This window comes from Pollicipes pollicipes, unplaced genomic scaffold (genome assembly GCF_011947565.3).
Source record: "Pollicipes pollicipes isolate AB1234 unplaced genomic scaffold, Ppol_2.1 Scaffold_7261;HRSCAF=8764_pilon_pilon_pilon, whole genome shotgun sequence".
NCBI classification, from domain to species: domain Eukaryota; kingdom Metazoa; phylum Arthropoda; class Thecostraca; order Pollicipedomorpha; family Pollicipedidae; genus Pollicipes; species Pollicipes pollicipes.
This window is the reverse complement of record NW_023597054.1, coordinates 59,178,241-59,195,789: the sequence shown is the minus strand read 5'-3', so window position 1 is coordinate 59,195,789 and position 17,549 is coordinate 59,178,241.

Below are 17,549 nucleotides of genomic sequence, written 5' to 3'. Positions count from 1 at the left end.
CAGCATCGTACCAGCGGCGGCTAGTGACGTCCCTCTGTCTGCCAGTAACACTCCTCTACCAACTACCAGCACCGTACCAGTGGCGGTCAGTGACGTCCCTCCAGCTACCAGCTCGGTGCCAATGGCGGTTTTGTGGCCTGGGACATTATTAGAACGTTATTGAGACAAGGAGCAATGCAACGCACCAATTACCATGGTAGGTCATGTAGACTGTCGACTGTGGCCAAGGAGTCCGACCTATGATCTAACCATCTACATGTTGCAACCAATCTACATGTTGCAAACTCTCTCATCAGTTTTCACGAAAATCAATTGCCTCTGAGCCTGCAACCAGAATGGAAAAAATAACCATGCCAAAACATAGACAAACAAATTATTCACACCGTCGCTACGATGGCAAGTGTATCCAGGGCAGGATCACGAAAATGTGATCAATATCTCAGCATGTTGGTACACACAGCAGAATAAATGCAAAGGAACCCACCCGGCTCACCGCTTCCAACCACCACAATGAGCCCCTACGTAAGGTATGGAAGTTCTATATATTGCCACCATGCGGGTTTTGGGCGCCGCCAGTGATGTGGAATAATGCATGCCCCATGCGTGCTCGTAGATATTAGGTGGCCGTCAATATGGAGGGGTTTCTTCCGCCATCCGTTTTGTGTTTTCCAATGCAGTGTATCTTGCCGCTTTTATCAGTTTCGTATGATGTTGCCTACGTTTAATAGTAGCACTGGGTAGTGCCACTGCAGCACCATTAATATATAAGAAAAGACATCTTAATTATTTTCGAGTCAAACTTACGCTGTCAACGCTTTGTAACAGCACTACACTTCCTCCCCTCGAGGTAGCCCCAGAGTCCGCCCCGTTTCCGCGACCACTGCAGCTGTCGCGACTGCCGTCATCACAACCACCGTCGTCATGACGACGACAGAATCTGTTGAAGGCCGTTGTATGCTGTTACGGGTTAGAGATGCAGCTTTGACCTGTTTCGATTATATATAGTAATTCAAAAGCAAACTCCAATGAAAGCTCGGGACCAGTTACGTCTAGTAGCACTGGGTAGTGTTACTGTAGCACCGGCAAAACATAATGAGAATATCAGTTTTACTTATTTTTGAGCCCAAATTAAGCTGTCAACGCTTCACAACGGCACTACTCTTCTTCCCTGAAATCGCGACCAACGTCGTCATACTAACGACCGTGCGCACCTCTTTTGGTGTAAATAAAAGATCGTTTGTGGTTGGCCAAAGCGGGCAGGGGCCTGCTGCCGAGAAGCACATTGGCTGAAGTTTGAGCCAGTGTGCCACATGGGTCAGGTGGTATACCCATTTCCAAAGCCAAAGTGGGCCTCAAAAAGAGTGACTGTGGTAGACACCAAAAAGGGGGGAAATCAAAGCCATGACATAACATTTGTTGTGAGTGGGGAGTCCATTGCAATTTCTCACGCAGGAGCGGCTACTTCGAATAAAAATTCTGATCTAATCGGAGTGATTTCGAAAAAAACCTGGCGTTACCGATCAAATCGGACGCATCTAATCTAGCAATGAGTGAATAATACGAAAAGGTAGCGCACGCCTCTTAAAGGGAATGTCCTTCCTATACGACATATTTCAAGAACATGCCCTAGTAAAACCTTCGCACTACGTGACTCCAAATTTCGCCGCCCACCCTTCGTAATAGCGCTACACTTTTCCATTCCTTGGTAGCCCCAGAGTGCACCCCGGGTCCGCACGACGCATCTCGAATGAGGAAAGACCTTTGAGCTGTTTTAACCCACACATCGTGGGGCTGCGGTTTAAAGGGAGTGTTCCACATTTGTATGTTTTTTATTACTAAAACAGCTGTCTTGAAGATCATTCGGTGCAGTTTACAGCCCTGCCCCCTTTGAGACCTAAACCCTTCTAGCTTTTGAGCTACACGACCGCAAAGATGTATAAACTGTTCCGGGGAAACTATTTCAAGGTCACCCAGACATCCATAACGCCATGATAGCGTCATTCAAATAGGGACGGGGTTCGATTCCTCGCGGTGCCCGACCTTCCTGCCAGGGTGAGAGGCAGGCGACGCCATATAGCCTCAGCAGCTGAGTGCGTCGTGAAGCCCCAATGACACACACACACACACACACACACGTCATTCAAATCCTGCTATTCCGTTAATCATTCGGTGATCAAGGTCATGCAACATACAATTGTCGATTCGTTGATACCTTACGTGCATGAGCACGATTTCCACACATAACGGCCGTCAAATGGCTCTCAATCAGCATTGAGAAGGGTGCAATGACGTAGCCAAACAATGGCGTGTTGAAGAGCATTTAAAAAAGTAGAGAAATTATGTTTTCTAGAGCAGTCTTTTCACTTTAAGAATATCAATGAATGTAAGTGAGCTTTTTGCATCATATCTGATGCTTGCTTTATTATCTCCAAATGCAGAATGCCCTCTTGAAAAGTAGCACCTCTACTGGCATGAATGACGTCAGCACAAATGAACGCTCGTGATTGGCACAGCGGACGGCAAGGGCCAGCTAGCGAGAGACGCATCGATTGAGGTTTGAAGCAGTGCGCCACAATGGACTATGCGATGCTCCGTTTCCCAACGTCAGTGCGTTTTGAAAAGACCGGCTGTGGTAAACACCATATGGAGAGGAATAAAAACCATAGCATATCGTTCCATTGCATTCCTCGGATAACAGCCTCCTGTTTGCATATCTTTCTCTCTAAACGGAGTGCTTCGAGCTTTCATAGGATCAATTACATTGGCGTTTTTTTACAAATTGGTGTGATGCAGTCATAACAGCATACACATGTTGGAAAAAACAAGGCAAATGAACTGTATTGCTTTCATAGTGGTGAGTACAGGTTCCAGAACAACTCATGTTACCGATCAGATTTGACGCGTCTGATCTAACAAGAAATGGAAAACACAAAAAGGTGGCATACTCCCTTTAAGAATGCATTATTTCAGGGCATATGTGATGGTAGACATTGTGCGTAAAAAAACGCAATACGAAGGACCATGACACGACCTCCCATCCTCTGCATCTCGAAGCAAAATGTTACTGTCGCACTGGACTTCAAAAAGGAACAACTTGAGCGAGACTTATCACAACATTGTCCGCCGCCAGTGTTCATTCGTGGCCAGCGGTGACGGCCTGACGAAAGCGTCGTGTTTATGGCTCTCGTGTAAACACAGCAGGACAAAACCGCCCACCTTGTCTCCTTTGATCACTTTAAGAGCCTTCAGCCATGCCGCTTGATTTCACTAGAGGTCTGTAAGCCGCATGTAAACGCCGGCCCGTGGGCCACTTCACGCCCTGGTGCCCCCCCCCCCCCCCTCCCCCCGCCGCCCGTCCGCCACCGTAAGCCCGTCAGCCCATTCCACGTCCGCGCGAAGCGTCGCGTCAGTCTGCCGCGCGTTATCTTCATGTCGCCGGCGTCCGACCACGCACATGCGCAGAGCCAGAGCCGGCTCCGCGCCTGTCACCGCCGGCGCCGACACATGCGCAGAGCCAGAGCCGGCGCCGCGTCGCCCGCCGCTGGCCCGCCCCGGCGGCGAGCCTGGCGTCGCCTCTGGATGCTGTGCGCGGTCGATACTCCGTCGGCCGCGGCCCAGTCTCCCGGCGGGGGGTCGGCCCGGGCCGCCGCTAGCGCTGCGGAGCGGCGGGTTGCAGTGACAGCGCGGTGCGGTGGGACGCGGAGCTGAAGGGCGGGCCGTCTGTGAGACGCGGGCGTGAGTGCAGCGCTGTCTTCTCCGGGGGAACAGGGCCTGGACGACGGCGTGGATGGTGGCCAGAAGCGGCCGCCTCGCCCCGCCCTCGGCCAGGGTGGGGTGTACGACCGACGCGCCGCGCCCCTCTCCCCCTCCCCACGTCTCCTTGTCATTCGCCGCGCCAGTCTGACGCTTGACAACTGGACGGAGAATTGATAAGGGCCGGTGGGGAGTCGCTGCCCCGGGGCGCGGCGGAGGCGGCTGCCGCCGCGCCAGTCCGAACACCTTGGTGGCCGCCGGCGATAGGCCCCGGGCGCTCCGGCACTTGGTGGTCACGTGACCCGTCCTGCCGCCCGTCGGAGGCGGCGGGTGGGGCGAGGACCGCCAGGCTGCGCGGTCCGCTCTTCGAGCAGAAGTGTTCGTGAGTGATGTATTGAGGTTTGTCGGTCTCTTAGGTAATGGTAAAAGTATGCCGACAACTTGCCGCGTGATCTGGTTCTGCGTAATGCTGCAATACCTTAAACAATATTACGGGATATGATCAAGCCAACTGAGTGTTATTTGCTAACCTCAGAATCAAGCTACACGGTCTACATAGTGACGACTGTGTAGCCTGTTCCTAGACAATCGTTTTCGATGAACAGAACACGCTGTCACTGAAAATGTGAATGTAGATGCTGCCAGGTGCCAGAGGAAAATAACGATGTGCCATGACCATGCCTTCGCTCATGAAAACGATCAAGCGGGTGACGTCTCAGAAATTTGTCGAAGAAGGCACACAATAGGCGGGAGCAATGGAAGTTTTCCAGGTTGGCGATGGTGGCAATATTTGGACCATTTCGTTTTGGTGAACGCCCGCAGTGCTGATACCAAACCTCAAAACAGTGTGGTGGTGGGGCGGCGGGCGGGGGATCTTAGCCTGTTCGGCCCCTGTAGCTGTCGCATCCTTGACATGAAGGTAACAGTTACCTAATTTGCACGGGTCCCATGCCTTTAAAAGCACCGCCGATTCGAAGCATGATCGAGCGCACTGCACCAGCGTTCCCTCCGTTTGTTAGAACAGAACATTGACGTGATGAATTGACACGATGAATTGCATGATGCCTCTTTCAAAAAGGCATCATGCAATGCAAATAACGTAACCGTCAGTTATTCAACGCAGGACGCGAGCTGAAACCTCCACGCCAAGTCCCAAGTCCGATGAGGGACGTCACCCGGGCGCGAAACCCACGGCCGTTAGAGGGCGGGCCGGTGAAGATTCAAATTTGGAGCGGGTGGGGCGTGTTCTATGCATGACTCGCATTGCTCATGAAACCGGCCTTGGCGAAAAAGGGTTCGGTAGGATTTCTAAAGCTGTTCACATTCGAGTATATTTATCATGCCCATGCGAACTAGGTGGTCGTTGAATGATGGATGTGGAGTGCAAGGAAAAAGTATTTTATTCATTTTTTGTCGGGGGGGAGGGAGGGGAGGAGCTGCCCTCCAGAGAAAAAAGGGGCTCAAATCCATGGAAGAACCTAGGTCTCTGTATTTTGTGGGTGGCTGGAGCGGTTTTCTTCACATCATATTACGTAAAGGTCTTGGTTCGGTGCACTGTCGCAAGGCACAGATAATTCCGCAAGTCAGTATTCTAAGCTTTAGAAAAATCGTCACTCCGTTCCGTATTTGAGGCAGGCATCGCGGATACCACTGTAGCATGACGTATTAAACAATGGGCTTCGGTATAAAACAAACTGCAGTTTCGGCGTAAAACCTTAGACATAAATATGCACTGGTGTTCGCAGAATCAGGTACTGAGAAAAGAGGAAAAAGAACGCTGTAAGAGACTTGCTTCATTGCAACAAGATGCAAATGTGATGCGGCACTAGCATAAACTACAATGACCCCTTACAGTCAAAGGTGGTGGTTGTGGTGGGTCGGCAAGAACACTGTTCCCGAAAAAGTTGTGAAATATGCCGGGATCATCTTTCCTCTTGATGCAAGCTTCTGCACATTGAACAAAATTGACCACTGAAAACAGGTGTAATTTGAGTCGTGCCTGAAAGTCCCCCTGCCAGAGTCCTTGAGTCCGGTGTCAATCAGTGCAACCGATTCAGGTTAGCCGATTCTGGTTCCGGAATCGGTATAATCGATTGGCCAAACCGAAGCCAGAATAAAACGCAGCGCGCTGTGCTGATCAGCAATCATAGCTGGACGGGCAGGACATGGAGGACAGGAATGTTCCTCATTTTGACATAGTTTTAAACTAAAATATCCACCCTGAAGATAATTCGGCGCAGTTGACAGGCATGTCCTTCAAAGGACCCAAACCCCTCTAGTTTCTGAGCTACACGCCCGCGAAAATAGGCAGACTATTTCAAGGTCACCCAGACATCCCGAACGCCATAATAACATTATTCAAGTTCTGCCATTCCATTGGCTGCGCGGAAATCGAAGCCAAGACAAAGATAACTGTCTAGTCGTTCATATCTGGCGTTCGTGAGCACGATTTCAGACATAACGGCCGTCAATTGGCTCTTGATCAATTTTGCATTAAATGCGACTGACTCGATCAAACAACGACGTATGGAGAAACCCATTTGCTAAAAAGAGAATTTGTATTGCCTAGAGCAATCCATTCCACTTTAAAGCGTTCGAATAATTATAAATGAGCTTATTTCATTATATCTGATGTCTGCTTGAATATCTTCAAACGTGGAACATTCCCTTTGAGTGCAACTGCTCAGTAAATCACACGTGGTTTAGCCATCTTTGACCTGATGTGAAATAGGCACCAAGGCAGGGCTGACTACACCATTAGTGGAGAGAATAGGCCGTGCTAAAAGGAATAACAGACTGTTGAAACGGGCATTTCTTGTAAACGCGCGTCAGACGCACGTGCCTGGCCCCGGGTTATAGCATCTCGTGTCCTGCGTGCGTCGCACTCATGCTGACTGCAGGGAACATGTGAACAAGTATGGGGGGGGGGGGGGGGGAGCGCTGGATTATTCTGAGCATGTATGCCGATATGGATGAGGTCAACCATAAACAGCGCTTGTACGCACGTTTCAGGCGATGGTGTCACGACAGTAGTGCTAAGGAAAAACTACCGACAAGAGTGGTACGACGCTAGTGCTCGCGCAATTACCTCTGCCGCAAATACATGTACACCGCGGGAGAGCACCACGATAAAACTTCTACTTTAAAAGCATATACCTACCATTACTTGTAGAGCAAAGACTTATGCAGATGCAGACATATACTCCAACACAACATTACTTATGCTGCAGAGTTATATGTGTGAATAGTGCTAATCGGCAAAACATACACTTGCAAAAATTATAACCGTCATTGTCTGTATTCCAAAAACTTGTATAGTCTTTACTTAAAGCGTCATTACGTCTACTGCCAAACCACATACATGACATTCGTACCGTGCGATGCAGGCCATGCTTCATAGATTATACCAGGCAGCACCAATCATATGCTAAGCCTCACCAAGACCCCGAAGCGAGCGAAGACATGGAAGCACTTGAACCAGTGAAATCAGGCTGGGGGTGTCTTCTTAATGGTGTCAGTACATAAGTGCGAATACAAGTATTGTAGTAGCCAGAACCCCGACGGTAATGGATCTATGCGAATGAATCTTTTGAAGTTTTGAATAAGCGAAAATTTGTACATACAAAGTTTTCTGGGTACCGATGTTTGCGTGCAAGAAATAGCATGCTAGGATTTTAGATATAAGGATTTTGATACCAAGGTTCCCATACCAAGGTTTGCGTACACCAAGTTACGATACGAAAATCTGAGAACGAAGTTTTGCGTATAAACCAGTACGATACGGATAAATGCTATGCGAACCTATTTCCGGTCACCGTTCAATGAAAGAGATTACCTAAATGTTCTGGGGTATTATTAGTTTTCGTCAGAATATACATTTGTACCGGCACGGTTATACAATCCAGTTACAATACAATTAATATAATTAATACAATACAATTCCTTAACTTTAAGACTTCGGTATAGCGAACGTAAATACACAGGCTTCATACCGTATCACAGCCCCGGGACCACCCTACCTTTAGGCCTCAAGTCGAAACAGATGTGCTGCATTCCTGGCTTATTTTCTTCGCCGGGATGTCAGTGAGTGATAGCCCAAAAATGCAAGCCGCGGAGAGAACACGGAACGAGAACACGGGCCGGAATTAGTCATTGGCAAGGTCCTTATGAATCACTGCGTAGTAAAGTGGGGCTCAGTATGGCGTTAGATTGGCGGAAACACAGTGAAAAGCCGGGCATAAGCCGACCAATGGATTATCTTTAGGGGATGCCGAGATTGTTATGATCTGTGATGGCCATTTATCCAAGATTTACTGATTGTACAGGGTAGCAAGATGTAACCTACACCATCGCCAAACTACTGCACTGTTTACCAAGAGATTGTAACATCCGCAAAGTGTGACAGGCCTTGCGAAATTTACTAAGACCTTGGGCAGTTGTCTTTTCTTTGGATTTTTAGGCAAAGTTAGCTTCTTTTGAGTACATTTGAAACATATTGAGTGCCATTTTTTACTTTTCACTCAACAGCACTAGCAATTTTCAGTCTCTGCAGTAGTCATTATCCATCATCTGGTAACAGAATCGGTGAGCCGACCACCCGCTGATACCGGGTCAGCTAGCCACCGAACTAAAAACCAGTGAACCAAAACTAACCTGAACGTTGAAAACGGAAAAGTGGGGTCAATTGCGTCCCTTCAGTGCCCCAAGACTAAATCACAATTCTCAAGTCCCTGGGCCCCTTAACACATTAATTTGAAAATCAGCTCAAGAGAAACGAGTCACATTGCTGTTTGGTGCTCAATACATTCATGTCGCCTCGGTAGCTACTCAGAGATACAGTTCCTTATTCAGTTGGATAAGCTCCAGTCCCGCCCCCCCCCCCGAGCTTAAGGAAGAAAGTGGGCCAAGTTCGGAGAGATGTCCTCTTTTTGGTGCGTTTTGGGGTATGGCTAGTCATTTTTCACTGTTCAGCTCCTCAACTTATTCTGCGAAACTACACCCCTGTATAAGCCCTGTATAAAACTACGCGGCTACGCTGCTTCAAGCAAAAAGGTGGAGGTTTTTAATGTGCTGCAGGCATTTAACTCAGTCTTGCTGATAATTGGAAAAAATCCTAAAAAAGGGGCTAGGGTTCTTGCTTCATTGACACCAGCTGGTGTGTTATCACCAGTTTTGTTATAACTTGCCATAATCTCAAATCATCTCTCCAAACACCAGTGCCTGCATATTTAGTGCAGGGCATTAAGACTCTAATGATTCCATTTGAGCTTTGGAGCGTAAACTGCTGTTCACTCGCACGCTACCCATCCTCTACCCCTGGAAAACGAATCTGCCCGTTTCATTTTATGCCACCTGATGGAATGTCGAGTTTGTTGATTTCATGCACCTCGAGCAAACGAAAGCCCTCCAGAGATGTGATACATCGGCCGCAAACTAGTCTTGCCGATCAAATTGTCCATCGCTGATAAGAGGAGGTAAATTTTCAACATATGCTAGCGCGCGCCTTGAGTCCTCAATCACGTAATGTTTTAGGGCTCCTGATTCAGTGCTATATTCACAGTTTAAAGGACCTATCCACTCATAGTCCTGCCGAAACTTGTACTCTTAACGCACAAATCACCTGAAACATGCGTACCAACGCTTCCGAAGCGGTGGACTCCGCTTATATCGGTAGAAGTCACGGAGCAATCCTGCCCCCCAAGCTCCAAAATCATTCCAACACCCCTGCAGCCAAATACCCATACTTGTCATCTCGTGCATCGATGTTGCTGAGGTCAGTGCCCTTTCCATGCCGACTGATTCGGGCTAACAGCCACTTCCGCTTTTGAGACTGGTGAGCACTTTCGTCTAGCCTTGCAGCGTAGCGTAATAATCTATGTACGGCCGTTTGCTGTGTGTATCCACATACGTACGCTGCGCCTTAGACAAGCGGAGAGCCTGCGGTCCTGCAGCTCGCTGCCACGCCAACCAAGGCAAGGCAGCGTTTTTTTTCCCGGTTGCTGATTCACAGGGGGCCTGGCAGTCACGCGTGTCTGACGCCTGTGGCGGCTGGAGAGCTGAGACGAGACCGGCACCCACCACCGGCGATTCTCTGTCCCGTCCCCTCCGCACCAGACGGCCGGGGAGCTGAGACGAGGCCGGCACCCACCGCTGGCGATTCTCTGTCCCGTCCCTCCGCACCAGACGGCCGGGAGCTGAGACGAGACCGGCACCCACCGCTGGCGATTCTCTGTCCCGTCCCCTCCGCACCAGACGGCCGGGGAGCTGAGACGAGGCCGGCACCCACCGCTGGCGATTCTCTGTCCCGTCCCCTCCGCACCAGACGGCCGGGGAGCTGAGACGAGGCCGGCACCCACCGCTGGCGATTCTCTGTCCCGTCCTCTCCGCACCAGACGGCCGGGGAGCTGAGACGAGGGCGGCGCCCGTCACTGGCGATCCTCCCTTCCGTCCCCTCCGCACCATGCCATGCACACGTGGTCTGCAGGTCGACAGGTCCTCGTCACAATGACCGAGTCATCACAAACAGAGTCCCTCTCCAATGACGTCATCACAGGCAGAGCCCATCTCCGATGACGCGTGTTTGTTGATTTAGCTGGTACTGAGGTAATGAAACTACAGCGTCCGTTCAACGTCTCGTTGGCTACGAAGAAGATGAATCGGGACCTGACATGTACTCGACTCGAGCTGAATCGTGGATTGGCTTGCGAGCCAATCTGTTGGGGTGAGTCGCGGGCCGAGTTGACTCCTTAGAAAAAAATGCCCCCTTGAGCCAAGAACCGAATAATACTTTTCGTAAGTTTCATAAGATGAATCGTGAGCCGATCATTTCTAAAAATGCTGTTTCATTGAACCATACGGCTCAAATGAAAATGGCAAAATGAGGAAGCGCAGTAGGTCTCAGAAAATTAGCAGCCCATTTCAGAGTAATAAAATGAACAACATGCAGCTTTAGCTCTATAGCTTTTTACAAAATCAGCACAAAGCCTGTGACTGTAATTTATAAGCAACAAACAAATATTGCTGATCCTGATCCTGATCTAAGGTTTGCTAAGCCTCAGCCAGGAACCAGAGGATAATGCAAGATACCGACATCTTTTTTCCCAAATCCTATGGTTAAAGCAGTGGAGGATTGTCTGCCACCTATAAATCCAAGGGCTCGTCACCTTTCTGCGGTGTCATTTGTTATAACAACTGAACAAATCCATGCCTGACCCCTTATTCACAATCTGAAGCGCTGTAAGAATGCTATTGCTGAGGCATGAAAAGACAGCAGTAGTGGCAATATCGTTTCGTCTCATACGCGGATTGTGTGTCGCGGAATGTGACCTTACGGGGACTGCATCAACGACTATTGCCGGTTTTGGAATGGGCAAATAATTATCATTTCTTGTTTTTTTAGCTGCAGGTAATATAAATGTGCATTGTTAACGGGTTACAGGTTACAGGTTACAGGAGAGGTGTTGTTTGCTGCACCCCATTTGCTATGTTCAAACTTCAAACTTGCTACTCGGCTATTTGTACGTATTTTCAATGATATGACAACAAAAAACACACACACACACACGCACACACGCACGCACGCACGCACGCATATATATATATATATATATATATATATATATATATATATATATATATATGCATATACACGCCTGAATTCAGGACTGGAGGTTATATTGGCTAGCTCTTCAGCAGAGTCGTGACTTTCGGCCTTTTTTGCACCTGACACCGCACCAGCATTTGTCAGACTGTCACCTGACACCGCACCAGTATTTGTCAGACTGTCACCTGACACCGCACCAGTATTTGTTTGACTGTCCTGGGGCGTCGCCTATTTAACATAACCTCAACGTCAGCAACAATGTCGCTCCTGCATTACTGTGTGCCCACAGATTGTCATCAGCGTTGGTAGTGGCCTTATTGCACCATAGCAACGTCAGAAATAATTTTATTAAATATGGAAATACCGTTGTACATATATAAGCATAGAGAGGGTAGGGTCCTGAATAACATTAGTGCCTTGCAGACTTCGTGCGTAGATCGCAAATGCCGAAGTCGTCCGTTTTTGACACGTGATCACCGAATGCAACGGATAACCTCGTGCTACTAAGCACACCCGGTTGTCACAGTTGTAGTGCCACATCACATTTGCACAGACAATTGTAGTGGGCTTGTTCATAACACATGAATCCTTGAGATAATCTTTTCCAAAGCTGTGCCGGTCGAGAAACAAATCACACTCAGGCAGGTTTCTGCACGCGATGAGTGAAACATTCCTGTATATAATAGCCACTTAAACATAGCATCAGCGCAACCGCAAGCATCATGTTCGAGCATGAACTGTGATCGAGGACGACATAAGCGTGGGCAGAACAGGATAAACCGGGTCCGGGTGCTATACGAGTAATAAAATACGGTGTCGATGCCATAACAAAGGTCGGTTGCGTCGAGAATGTGGTTCTGTTTTGCGCCAGTACCCAATGAGCGTCCCGCCCTAGGTTCGGGACGCTCTTGTTGCTATTGTCGAACATGCTTTTTGCGAATTTCGGAACCTGATTTATCATCACAATCGAAATCGTCACCTACATATTTTTCCTTTGGATTTGGCTGATGAAAATTACAAGCGTGTGTGATAGGTAGGTAGTTGAGTTGAGGCGTGACTGGTGGCATAGTAGCGTGATGAGCCGTTACGCGATTTTGGGGGGTAAAAGGAGTGGGGTCGGTATCAGTCTAATTTTTGGTCTCTAAGCATCAAGTGCATGCAGAAGTGTCCGGAAAATGCCATTTGCACCATCACGAAAAGCAACACATTTTCATCGGTTAACAAAAACGTATTCTTTACGTGATCTTAAAACTTTTGCAAGCCTCTTTTCTGCATTCGATCAGAAGGGGAAAAAGTTCACGAATGTAACTTAAATGAGTGTATGGGAATAATTTTGAAGTATTGCACCCACTTCCAAAAAGTCGCATCAGTAGCCGATAAATCAACCAGGCAACTGTAGCAGCCTTTCTCGGTTTCATAGTACATCAATATCAACCAGGCAACTGCAGCATTCTTCCTCGGTTCCATATAATGTCCCATATGACGTCATTATATCACGTTTCTGGTCATATCCCACCCAATATTTTGGACAATGATCGTTATGAGCCAAAGTGGACCGGGGCTCAAAAGACCACACCCGAGGCTTGCGCAACACAGAGAGCCTTCGGGTTCAAAGCTTCTTCCTGAATAAAAGTGACCAGGAAAGTGCAAACTTGGGAACGTAACAACTGTACCGTGCCTACCCCAGTTGCGTTATTGCCTGACATATGCTTCAGCTGTGGCTGCAATGGTGTGGGATTGTGACCACCAATCAGCTGCGCTATGCTTCCCGTTTCTGTCGGCAGGATAATTTGTGACATCAACGATCAAAGGAGCTACGGTTGTCGCCGAACAATTTTATGTGAAATGTGGCTTGTGATCTCCGACAGACACGCACGCTCAATTCAACGCTATAGTGCTGCCATCTATACGCCCCTATGTACCGCGCCGGCTGATGTGTCGATCACTCTGTGCGATTTGATGCTAGCCATCAGCGGATTCGATGGTGGCCATCGGCGTTTGTACAGATAAAGCGTGTAACATTCGGGTGCTGTGTTACAAGCAGCTGGTGCTAAATCAGTGTCGGTGGTGTCAGTTTAGTTCACACAACTGACAATGCTGGGACTTCCCCAGTAGCTCCCCGAAGACATTTGCCTGACTCTCTTGCCTGCGCTGAAGGCCGATATCAGTACCGACTTCCAGTCAAGCATTGTCATTCGCTTGGCCGGAACCTATGCACCTCGTCTGGCACCAGTAAGCGGTCAGCACCATTTAAGGCTTTTGGGAGATGTTCTTCTGCTAGACTCGGGCCCGTGGTTTCTCTGAACGCTCTCTGGCTCAGTGCTTCTGGGTCTGACCGGGAGGCGGCAGCACCTGTACAGGCGGCCGACGCGGCCGTTGGAGCGCCCTGCGCAGCAGGTCTGCGCCCAACTCGATGACGGTGAAGGCCGAGTAGCCCAACAGGAGGCCGACGTTGCCGCCGAAGTTGGCGAGCACGTCACCGACGCTGGTGGCCGCACGTTCGGTGATGACCTCCATGTAGTCGACCAGCGTGAGATGAAACGGCAGCACGCCAAGGGGCAGGGGCGGCCCGTCGAGTCGGGTCACCGCCACCTCAAGCCGCGGCCGCAGGTAGCGGCAGCGCGGCACGCACTGGCAGCCGCGCACGCTCTCCCTCACAGAGGCCGCGAACCGCCGCCAGTGCGTGATGTTGGAGCAGGGCGGCAGCGGCAGCTGAAGCCCGCCGGCGGACAGGTGGTCCGGCACGCAGCCGATCCGCGGCGCCAGGTCACGCACCGTGCACTCCATCAAACACTGCCGGAAGGCCGGTCCCGGCTGTTAGCGGTGCACGGGAGCGTACGGGGACACAATATATGAACGTTTTCATTTTGGTAGACAGCTAAGGGATATCCCGTGACACTGAAGTACACTGGGACAGAGCTCACCGACATCTCACACCTCACAGCTCACCTGAACGGAGCTCTCGCAGATTTCATGGACCGACGCGCAATAGTCACTTAGAAGGAACTGGACCACTCCACGGTAGAAATCTCAACCGGTAGAAGATACAACTCACCACAGCTCAACTGGAAGCAGCCCCGGCCCCCCGCAGCCTACCTAGAACAAAACGAACACCGTTCGCATCTCACCTGGAAGAAGCCCTGACTCATCGCGCCTCACCTGCATCGAGTCGTAGTCAGGCCGGTCGACGCAGGGCATGGCAGCCGTACTTAGTCGGCGATTTTCCTTCAGTGTCACCTCGATCTCGGCCGCGTCGTAGTCCGAGCGCGCCTGGAAGTGTCGGCTGGGCGCACCCTGACCCATGTAGCGGGTCAACATGCCGTCACCGTGGAGCCGGATGAAGGGGGCCAGGGTGGGTGGCCCGCTGCGCACCAGGATCATCATGTGGAGGAACAGGATGCCGCTGGCATTGGTCTGCTCCGGCAGGGTGTAGCAGTACTCGCCGTTCAGCGGCAGGTGGCGCAGAGTCCAGCGACCGGCCTGCGTGCTTAGGCCGCCGCCGGGGGTGCCGCAGACGCCGATCGAGCTGCGGCAGGTCATCACCAGCTGCGACAGCGGGAACGCCGTCTGCGTCAGGTAATCGGCCGGCGTCAGGTTGCCCGCCTGCCAGGCGTCATCGAGTCGGGCGACGGCGGCCGGGTCACGCGCGAGCGAGCACACGCTGATGGCCGGCAGGTGGCCCGGCTCCGTGTGCACGGAGGTGACCATCAGGCCCTTGCGGAACTCGGCGTACTTCTGCAGGCAGAGCGCCAGCAGAAGGCCGACGCACGCCAGCTTGGCCAGCAGCGCGCCGGCGCTGAGACCGCGCCGCAGCCATCGGTGTGCCGCCATCGCCGCCGCCAACGGGCCGGCTCCTGACCGCAGCCCGCGCCGCGGCGCCCAACGGACGAGCGGCGGCGCCGGCGCCGGCGGGGGCAGGACAGCAGCGCCGGCGGGCAGGACGAAGGCAGCGCCTGCGTGGGGGAAGGACGGCAAACGGCGACCGCTGCGCCACTCTATGCAAGCTGTCACGCGCAAACAACACGTGATGGAAGGCCGTCTGCTGCACCTGAAAGCAACTGCTGCAGAATATCGAGCGGGCCCAACGAAAAATATTCACCGCATCTTGCCTCCTAGACGTAATGTACATAGCAAACACATCGGAAACTGCAAGGGACTTGCGAGCCATATCGATCACGTCTAATGGTTTTCGTAATGGGACCGACTTTCTCGAATATGCCCCCATAAATTTATGTCTCTTCAGCGCTTTTGTTCCATTCAGTTTGCTCTCCAGCCTCGTGCGGGAGTTTTAATCGGGTAAACTCAGTATAAATGAACAGCAATGCCCCGAGTCCGGAGGTCAAAGAGGCTTTTAACGTGTGCGGGCGGCGAGTCCGTCAGAAGAGAAAAGAAGCGGCTTCGCGAGGTCTTGAAAGCTGGTCTTATATTGATTCCAGCCAAGCCGCATTTTGTATTTCTGCAAAGCGTTGCCGTTTAGAGAGAGAGAGAGAGAGAGAGAGAGAGAGAGAGAGAGAGAGAGAGAGAGAGAGAGAGAGAGAGAGAGAGAGAGAGAGAGAGAGAGAGAGAGAGAGAGAGAGAGAGAGAGAGAGAGAGAGAGAGAGAGAGAGAGAGAGAGAGAGAGAGAGAGAGAGAGAGAGAGAGAGAGAGAGAGAGAGAGAGAGAGAGAGAGAGAGAGAGAGAGAGAGAGAGAGAGAGAGAGAGAGAGAGAGAGAGAGAGAGAGAGAGAGAGAGAGAGAGAGAGAGAGAGAGAGAGAGAGAGAGAGAGAGAGAGAGAGAGAGAGAGAGAGAGAGAGAGAGAGAGAGAGAGAGAGAGAGAGAGAGAGAGAGAGAGAGAGAGGAGAGAGAGAGAGAGAGAGAGAGAGAGAGAGAGGAGAGAGAGAGAGAGAGAGAGAGAGAGAGAGAGAGAGAGAGAGAGAGAGAGAGAGAGAGAGAGAGAGAGAGAGAGAGAGAGAGAGAGAGAGAGAGAGAGAGGAGAGAGAGGAGAGAGAGAGAGAGAGAGAGAGAGAGAGAGAGAGAGAGAGAGAGAGAGAGAGAGAGAGAGAGAGAGAGAGAGAGAGAGAGAGAGAGAGAGAGAGAGAGAGAGAGAAGAGAGAAGAGAAGAGAGAGAGAGAAGAGAGAGAGAGAAGGAGAGAGAGAAGAGAGAAGAGAGGAGAGAGAGAGAGAGAGAGGATAGAGAGAGAGAGAGAAGAGAAGAAGAGAGAGAGAGAGCGAGAGAGAGAGAGAGAGAGAGAGAGAGAGAGAGAGAGAGAGAGAGAGAGAGAGAGGAGAGAGAGAGGAGAAGAGAAGAAGAGAGAGAGAAGAGAGAGAAGAGAGAGAGAGAGAGAGAGAGAGAGAGAGAGAGAGAAGAGAGGAGAGAGAGAGAAGAGAAGAGAGAGAGAGAGAGAGAGAGAGAGAGAGAGAGAGAGAGAGAGAGAGAGAGAGAAGAGAGAGAGTAAGAGAGAGAGAGAGAGAGAGAGAGAGAGAGAGAGAGAGAGGAGAGAGAGAAGAGAGAGAAGAGAGAAGAGAGAGAGAGAGAGAGAGAGAGAGAGAGAGAGAGAGAGATTGCTGCTCTGCGGGCAAAATGATCCAGTCTACAATTTAATCTTTAATCTAAGAAGATTGCGATGCCAACACTATAGTGTGTTCTATCACACCGTTGTGTGGTCGTACATCGATGCAGGCTTCATCCCCACACGCCAGGTTATGAATAATAAAGTAGAAACATTTGGCTGGCTGTGAATTTCAAATGCATTTGCCAGACTTCTTTCACTTCTGTAGAAAAAAGAGTGCGTTCGGTTGGTCCATTTATCCACCCGCTATGTACCAAGCCGCAAATATGTTTCCAATAATGAAATTTGTTCCCACGTTCCAAATTCAAGCGTCATTTTTGAAGGCGATCCCCAAAACGCACGCCAATGCAAGCCTGTGGCGACTTGTCGCTTATGACATTTCAGATTGTACCTGGGTTACCTTGAACATATATGTGGCCATCATTACTTAATGTGATGCGTTTGTCATTCCTTGTGATCCCTCACTCATGTAACACGCCGTAGCGCATTTGATCCATACGCCAACCTCGACAGGAAATAACATTTGCCCTGATTCCCGACTGCTCTTGAGGTTATTGTGCATAATCAGGTCCCGTGTGCGCTTCTTATGCGCAGTTTAGGAAACATCGGACAGCATGTAATATCACATCTCCGATTTTCGGGCG